We start from the raw sequence: 10,052 nt of genomic DNA, 5'->3' as shown, positions 1-10,052 counted from the left end.
CATCTAAATAACCCCCGAGAACAGACCCCCATCTAAATAACCCCCCGGGAACAGACTCCCATCTGAATAATCCCGTGAACAGACTCCCATCGAAATAACCCCTGAACAGACTCCCATCTGAATAATCCCACGGGAAAAGACTCCCATCTAAATAACCCGCCGTAAACAGACTCCCATCTAAATAACCCCGTGAACATACTCCCATCTAAATAATCCCCCGTGAACAGACTCCCATCGAAATAACCCCCCGGGAACAGACTCCCATCTAATTAACCCCGTGAAAAGAATCCCATCCAAATAATCCCCCGGGAACAGACTCACATCTAAATAACCCCCCGGGAACAGACTCCCATCTAAATAACCCCGTGAACAGACTCCCATCTAAATATCCCCCCGTGAACAGACTCCCATCTAAATAACCCCGTGAACAGTCTCCTATCTAAATAACCCGCCGTAAACAGACTCCCATCTAAATAACCCCGTGAACATACTCCCATCTAAATAATCCCCCGTGAACAGACTCCCATCGAAATAACCCCCCGGGAACAGACTCCCATCTAATTAACCCCGTGAAAAGAATCCCATCTAAATAATCCCCCGGGAACAGACTCACATCTAAATAACCCCCCGGGAACAGACTCCCATCTAAATAACCCCGTGAACAGACTCCCATCTAAATATCCCCCCGTGAACAGACTCCCATCTAAATAACCCCGTGAACAGTCTCCCATCTAAATAACCCACCGTGAACAGACACCCATCTAAATAACCCCCCGGGAACAGACTCCCATCTACATAACCCCGTGAACAGACACCCATCTAAATAACCCCCCCCCCCCCTGAACAGAATCCCATCTAAATAACCCCGTGAACAGACTCCCATCGAAATAACCCCTGAACAGACTCCCATCTGAATAATCCAACGGGAAAAGACTCCCATCTAAATAACCCGCCGTAAACAGACTCCCATCTAAATAACCCCGTGAACATACTCCCATCTAAATAATCCCCCGTGAACAGACTCCCATCGAAATAACCCCCCGGGAACAGACTCCCATCTAATTAACCCCGTGAAAAGAATCCCATCTAAATAATCCCCCAGGAACAGACTCACATCTAAATAACCCCCCGGGAACAGACTCCCATCTAAATAACCCCGTGAACAGACTCCCATCTAAATATCCCTCCGTGAACAGACTGCCAACTAAATAACCCCGTGAACAGTCTCCCATCTAAATAACCCACCGTGAACAGACACCCATCTAAATAACCGCCCGGGAACAGACTCCCATCTACATAACACCGTGAACAGACAACCATCTAAATAACCCCCCCCCTGAACAGACTCCCATCTAAATAACCCCGTGAACAGACTCCCATCGAAATAACCCCTGAACAGACTCCCATCTGAATAATCCCACGGGAAAAGACTCCCATCTAAATAACCCGCCGTAAACAGACTCCCATCTAAATAACCCCGTGAACATACTCCCATCTAAATAATCCCCCGTGAACAGACTCCCATCGAAATAACCCCCCGGGAACAGACTCCCATCTAATTAACCCCGTGAAAAGAATCCCATCTAAATAATCCCCCGGGAACAGACTCACATCTAAATAACCCCCCGGGAACAGACTCCCATCTAAATAACCCCGTGAACAGACTCCCAACGAAATAACCCCCCGTGAAGAGACTCCCATCTAAAGAACCCCCCGTGAACAAACTCCCATCTAAATGACCCCCCGTGAACAGACTCCCATCAAAATAACCCCGGGAACAGACTCCCATCTAAATAATCCCCCGGGAACAGACTCCCATATAAATAACCCCCCGGGAACAGACTCCCTTCTAAATAACCCCGTGAACGGACTCCCATCTAAGTAACCCGCCGTAAGCAGACTCCCATCTAAATTACCCCGTGAACATACTCCCATCTAAATAACCCCCCGGGAACAGATTCGCATCGAAATAACACCGCGGGAGCAGACCCCCATCTAAATAACCCCCCGGGAACAGACTCCCATCTAAATAACCCCGTGAACAGACTCCCATCTCAATAACCCCCCGGGAACACACTCCCATCTGAATAACACCGTGAACAAACTCGCATCTAAATAACCCCGTGAACAGACACCTGTCTAAATAACCCCCCGTGAACAGACTCCTATATAAATAACCCCGTGAACAGAGTCCCATCGAAATAACCCCCGTGAACAGACAACAATCTAAGAAACCCCCCGTGAAAAGACACCCGTCTAAATAACGACCCGTGAGCAGACTCCCATCTAAATAACCCCCGGTGAACAGACTCCCATCGAAATAACCCCCCGGGAACAGACTCCAATCTAAATAACCCCACGTGAACAGACACCCATCAAAATAACCCCCCGGGAACAGACTTCCATCTAAATAACCCCCCGTGAACAGACTCCAATCTAAATAACCCCCCGTGAACAGACACCCATCTAAATAACCCCCCGTGAACAGACTCCCATCTAAATAACCCCCCGTGAACAGACTCCCATCTAAATAACCCCCCGTGAACAGAAACCCATCTAAATAACCCCCCGTGAACAGACTCCCATCTAAATAACCCCGTGAACAGACACCCATCTGAAATAACCCCCCGGGAACAGACTTCCATCTAAATAACCCCCCGTGAACAGACTCCAATCTAAATAACCCCCCGTGAACAGACACCCATCTAAATAACCCCCCGTGAACAGACTCCCATCTAAATAACCCCCCGTGAACAGACTCCCATCTAAATAACCCCCCGTGAACAGAAACCCATCTAAATGACCCCAGTGAATAGACTCCCATCTAAATAACCCCCCGGGAACAGACTCCCATCTGAATAACACTCCGTGAACAAACTCCTATCTAAATAACCCCCCGGGAACAGACTCCCATCTAAATAACCCCGTGAACAGACTCCCATCTAAATATCCCTCCGTGAACAGACTCCCATCTAAATAACCCCGTGAACAGTCTCCCATCTAAATAACCCACCGTGAACAGACACCCATCTAAATAACCCCCCGGGAACAGACTCCCATCTACATAACACCGTGAACAGACACCCATCTAAATAACCCCCCCCTGAACAGACTCCCATCTAAATAACCCCGTGAACAGACTCCCATCGAAATAACCCCTGAACAGACTCCCATCTGAATAATCCCACGGGAAAAGACTCCCATCGAAATAACCCGCCGTAAACAGACTCCCATCTAAATAACCCCGTGAACATACTCCCATCTAAATAATCCCCCGTGAACAGACTCCCATCGAAATAACCCCCCGGGTACAGACTCCCATCTAATTAACCCCGTGAAAAGAATCCCATCTAAATAATCCCCCGGGAACAGACTCACATCTAAATAACCCCCCGGGAACAGACTCCCATCTAAATAACCCCGTGAACAGACTCCCAACGAAATAACCCCCCGTGAAGAGACTCCCATCTAAAGAACCCCCCGTGAACAAACTCCCATCTAAATGACCCCCCGTGAACAGACTCCCATCAAAATAACCCCGTGAACGGACTCCCATCTAAATAACCCGCCGTAAGCAGACTCACATCTAAATTACCCCGTGAACATACTCCCATCTAAATAACCCCCCGGGAACAGATTCGCATCGAAATAACACCGCGGGAGCAGACTCCCATCTAAATAACCCCCCGGGAACAGACTCCCATCTAAATAACCCCGTGAACAGACTCCCATCTCAATAACCCCCCGGGAACACACTCCCATCTGAATAAAACCGTGAACAAACTCGCATCTAAATAACCCCGTGAACAGACACCTGTCTAAATAACCCCCCGTGAACAGACTCCTAAATAAATAACCCCGTGAACAGAGTCCCATCTAAATAACCCCCGTGAACAGACAACAATCTAAGAAACCCCCCGTGAAAAGACACATGTCTAAATAACCCCCCGTGAGCAGACTCCCATCTAAATAACCCCCGGTGAACAGACTCCCATCGAAATAACCCCCCGGGAACAGACTCCAATCTAAATAACCCCACGTGAACAGACACCCATCAAAATAACCCCCCGGGAACAGACTTCCATCTAAATAACCCCCCGTGAACAGACTCCAATCTAAATAACCCCCCGTGAACAGACACCCATCTAAATAACCCCCCGTGAACAGACTCCCATCTAAATAACCCCCCGTGAACAGACTCCCATCTAAATAACCCCCCGTGAACAGACTCCCATCTAAATAAACCCTTGAACAGACTCTCATCGAAATAACCCCCCCTGAGCATACTCCCATCTAAATAACCCGGTGAACAGACTCCTATCTAAATAACCCAGTGAACAGACTCACATCTAAATAACACCGGGAACAGACTCCCATCTAAATAAACCCGTGAACAGACTCCCATCTAAATAAACCCCCGTGAACAGACTCCCAACTAAATAACCCCCCGGGAACAGACTCCCATCTAAATAACCCCGGGAACAGACTCCCATCTAAATAACCCCGGGAACATACTCCCATCTAAATAACCCCGTCAACAAACTCCCATCTAAATAACCCCGTGAACAGACACCCGTCTAAATAAACCCCCGTGAATAGACTCCCATATAAATAAACCCGTGAACAGACTCCCATCTAAATAACCCCCCCCCTGAACAGACTCCCATCTAAATAAACCCGTGAACAGACTCTCATCGAAATAACCCCCCCTGAGCATACTCCCATCTAAATAACCCGGTGAACAGACTCCTATCTAAATAACCCAGTGAACAGACTCACATCTAAATAACACCGGGAACAGACTCCCATCTAAACAACCCCCCGTGAACAGACTCCCATCTAAATAACCTCGTGAACAGACTCCCATCTAAATAACCCGCCGGGAACAGACTCCCATCTAAATAACACCCCCGTGAAAAGACACTCATCTAAATAACCCCGGGAACAGACTCCCATCGGAATAACCCCCCGTGAGCAGACTCGAATCTAAATAACTCCGTGAACAGACTCCCATCTAAATAACCCCCCGTGAACAGATTCCCATCCAAACAACCCCGTGAACAGACTCCCATCTAAATAACCCCCCGTGAACAGACTCCCATCTAAATAACCTCGTGAAAAGACTCCCATCGAAATAACCCCCCGGGAACAGACTCCAATCTAAATAACCCCACGTGAACAGACACCCATCAAAATAACCCCCCGGGAACAGACTTCCATCTAAATAACCCCCCGTGAACAGACTCCAATCTAAATAACCCCCCGTGAACAGACACCCATCTAAATAACCCCCCGTGAACAGACTCCCATCTAAATAACCCCCCGTGAACAGACTCCCATCTAAATAACCCCCCGTGAACAGACTCCCATCTAAATAAACCCTTGAACAGACTCTCATCGAAATAACCCCCCCTGAGCATACTCCCATCTAAATAACCCGGTGAACAGACTCCTATCTAAATAACCCAGTGAACAGACTCACATCTAAATAACACCGGGAACAGACTCCCATCTAAATAAACCCGTGAACAGACTCCCATCTAAATAAACCCCCGTGAACAGACTCCCAACTAAATAACCCCCCGGGAACAGACTCCCATCTAAATAACCCCGGGAACAGACTCCCATCTAAATAACCCCGGGAACATACTCCCATCTAAATAACCCCGTCAACAAACTCCCATCTAAATAACCCCGTGAACAGACACCCGTCTAAATAAACCCCCGTGAATAGACTCCCATATAAATAAACCCGTGAACAGACTCCCATCTAAATAACCCCCCCCCTGAACAGACTCCCATCTAAATAAACCCGTGAACAGACTCTCATCGAAATAACCCCCCCTGAGCATACTCCCATCTAAATAACCCGGTGAACAGACTCCTATCTAAATAACCCAGTGAACAGACTCACATCTAAATAACACCGGGAACAGACTCCCATCTAAATAAACCCGTGAACAGACTCCCATCTAAATAAACCCCCGTGAACAGACTCCCAACTAAATAACCCCCCGGGAACAGACTCCCATCTAAATAACCCCGGGAACAGACTCCCATCTAAATAACCCCGGGAACATACTCCCATCTAAATAACCCCGTCAACAAACTCCCATCTAAATAACCCCGTGAACAGACACCCGTCTAAATAAACCCCCGTGAACAGACTCCCATATAAATAAACCCGTGAACAGACTCCCATCTAAATAACCCCCCGTGAATAGACTCCCATCGAAATAACCCCCGGGAAAAGACTCCCATCTAAATAACCCCCCGTGAAGAGACACCCATCAAAATAACCCCTTGGGAACAGACTTCCATCTGAATAACCCCCGTGAACAGACTCCAATCTAAATAACCCCCCGTGAACAGACTCCCATCTGAATAACCCCCCGTGAACAGACTCCCATCTAAATAACCCCTCGTGAACAGACTCCCATCTAAATAACCCCCCGTGAACAGACACCCATCTAAATAACCCCCCGGGAACAGACTCCCATCTACATAACCCCGTGAACATACTCCCATCTAAATAATCCCCCGTGAACAGAGTCCCACCGAAATAACCCCCCGGGAACAGACTCCCATCTAATTAACCCCGTGAAAAGAATCCCATCTAAATAATCCCCCGGGAACAGACTCACATCTAAATAACCCCCCGGGAACAGACTCCCATCTAAATAACCCCGTGAACAGACTCCCATCTAAATATCCCCCCGTGAACAGACTCCCATCTAAATAACCCCGTGAACAGTCTACCATCTAAATAACCCACCGTGAACAGACTCCCATCTAAATAACCCCCGAGAACAGACCCCCATCTAAATAACCCCCCGGGAACAGACTCCCATCTGAATAATCCCGTGAACAGACTCCCATCGAAATAACCCCTGAACAGACTCCCATCTGAATAATCCCACGGGAAAAGACTCCCATCTAAATAACCCGCCGTAAACAGACTCCCATCTAAATAACCCCGTGAACATACTCCCATCTAAATAATCCCCCGTGAACAGACTCCCATCGAAATAACCCCCCGGGAACAGACTCCCATCTAATTAACCCCGTGAAAAGAATCCCATCCAAATAATCCCCCGGGAACAGACTCACATCGAAATAACCCCCCGGGAACAGACTCCCATCTAAATAACCCCGTGAACAGACTCCCATCTAAATATCCCCCCGTGAACAGACTCCCATCTAAATAACCCCGTGAACAGTCTCCTATCTAAATAACCCGCCGTAAACAGACTCCCATCTAAATAACCCCGTGAACATACTCCCATCTAAATAATCCCCCGTGAACAGACTCCCATCGAAATAACCCCCCGGGAACAGACTCCCATCTAATTAACCCCGTGAAAAGAATCCCATCTAAATAATCCCCCGGGAACAGACTCACATCTAAATAACCCCCCGGGAACAGACTCCCATCTAAATAATCCCGTGAACAGACTCCCATCTAAATATCTCCCCGTGAACAGACTCCCATCTAAATAACCCCGTGAACAGTCTCCCATCTAAATAACCCACCGTGAACAGACACCCATCTAAATAACCCCCCGGGAACAGATTCCCATCTACATAACCCCGTGAACAGACACCCATCTAAATAACACCCCCCCTGAACAGACTCCCATCTAAATAACCCCGTGAACAGACTCCCATCGAAATAACCCCTGAACAGACTCCCATCTGAATAATCCAACGGGAAAAGACTCCCATCTAAATAACCCGCCGTAAACAGACTCCCATCTAAATAACCCCGTGAACATACTCCCATCTAAATAATCCCCCGTGAACAGACTCCCATCGAAATAACCCCCCGGGAACAGACTCCCATCTAATTAACCCCGTGAAAAGAATCCAATCTAAATAATCCCCCAGGAACAGACTCACATCTAAATAACCCCCCGGGAACAGACTCCCATCTAAATAACCCCGTGAACAGACTCCCATCTAAATATCCCTCCGTGAACAGACTACCATCTAAATAACCCCGTGAACAGTCTCCCATCTAAATAACCCACCGTGAACAGACACCCATCTAAATAACCGCCCGGGAACAGACTCCCATCTACATAACACCGTGAACAGACACCCATCTAAATAACCCCCCCCCTGAACAGACTCCCATCTAAATAACCCCGTGAACAGACTCCCATCGAAATAACCCCTGAACAGACTCCCATCTGAATAATCCCACGGGAAAAGACTCCCATCTAAATAACCCGCCGTAAACAGACTCCCATCTAAATAACCCCGTGAACATACTCCCATCTAAATAATCCCCCGTGAACAGACTCCCATCGAAATAACCCCCCGGGAACAGACTCCCATCTAATTAACCCCGTGAAAAGAATCCCATCTAAATAATCCCCCGGGAACAGACTCACATCTAAATAACCCCCCGGGAACAGACTCCCATCTAAATAACCCCGTGAACAGACGCCCAACGAAATAACCCCCCGTGAAGAGACTCCCATCTAAAGAACCCCCCGTGAACAAACTCCCATCTAAATGACCCCCCGTGAACAGACTCCCATCAAAATAACCCCGGGAACAGACTCCCATCTAAATAATCCCCCGGGAACAGACTCCCATATAAATAACCGCCCGGGAACAGACTCCCTTCTAAATAACCCCGTGAACGGACTCCCATCTAAATAACCCGCCGTAAGCAGACTCCCATCTAAATTACCCCGTGAACATACTCCCATCTAAATAACCCCCCGGGAACAGATTCGCATCGAAATAACACCGCGGGAGCAGACTCCCATCTAAATAACCCCCCGGGAACAGACTCCCATCTAAATAACCCCGTGAACAGACTCCCATCTCAATAACCCCCCGGGAACACACTCCCATCTGAATAACACCGTGAACAAACTCGCATCTAAATAACCCCGTGAACAGACACCTGTCTAAATAACCCCCCGTGAACAGACTCCTATATAAATAACCCCGTGAACAGAGACCGATCTAAATAACCCCCGTGAACAGACAACAATCTAAGAAACCCCCCGTGAAAAGACACCCGTCTAAATAACGACCTGTGAGCAGACTCCCATCTAAATAACCCCCGGTGAACAGACTCCCATCGAAATAACCCCCCGGGAACAGACTCCAATCTAAATAACCCCACGTGAACAGACACCCATCAAAATAACCCCCCGGGAACAGACTTCCATCTAAATAACCCCCCGTGAACAGACTCCAATCTAAATAACCCCCCGTGAACCGACACCCATCTAAATACCCCCCCGTGAACAGACTCCCATCTAAATAACCCCCCGTGAACAGACTCCCATCTAAATAACCCCCCGTGAACAGAAACCCATCTAAATAACCCCCCGTGAACAGACTCCCATCTAAATAACCCCGTGAACAGACACCCATCAAAATAACCCCCCGGGAACAGACTTCCATCTAAATAACCCCCCGTGAACAGACTCCAATCTAAATAACCCCCCGTGAACAGACACCCATCTAAATAACCCCCCGTGAACAGACTCCCATCTAAATAACCCCCCGTGAACAGACTCCCATCTAAATAACCCCCCGTGAACAGAAACCCATCTAAATGACCCCCCGTGAATAGACTCCCATCTAAATAACCCCCCGGGAACAGACTCCCATCTGAATAACACTCCGTGAACAAACTCCTATCTAAATAACCCCCCGGGAACAGACTCCCATCTAAATAACCCCGTGAACAGACTCCCATCTAAATATCCCTCCGTGAACAGACTCCCATCTAAATCACCCCGTGAACAGTCTCCCATCTAAATAACCCACCGTGAACAGACACCCATCTAAATAACCCTCCGGGAACAGACTCCCATCTACATAACACCGTGAACAGACACCCATCTAAATAACCCCCCCCTGAACAGACTCCCATCTAAATAACCCCGTGAACAGACTCCCATCGAAATAACCCCTGAACAGACTCCCATCTGAATAATCCCACGGGAAAAGACTCCCATCTAAATAACCCGCCGTAAACAGACTCCCATCTAAATAACCCCGTGAACATACTCCCATCTAAA

Source organism: Heterodontus francisci, chromosome 21, assembly GCF_036365525.1.
Source record: "Heterodontus francisci isolate sHetFra1 chromosome 21, sHetFra1.hap1, whole genome shotgun sequence".
In the NCBI taxonomy this organism is placed as follows: domain Eukaryota; kingdom Metazoa; phylum Chordata; class Chondrichthyes; order Heterodontiformes; family Heterodontidae; genus Heterodontus; species Heterodontus francisci.
This window is presented reverse-complemented; position numbering follows the sequence as displayed.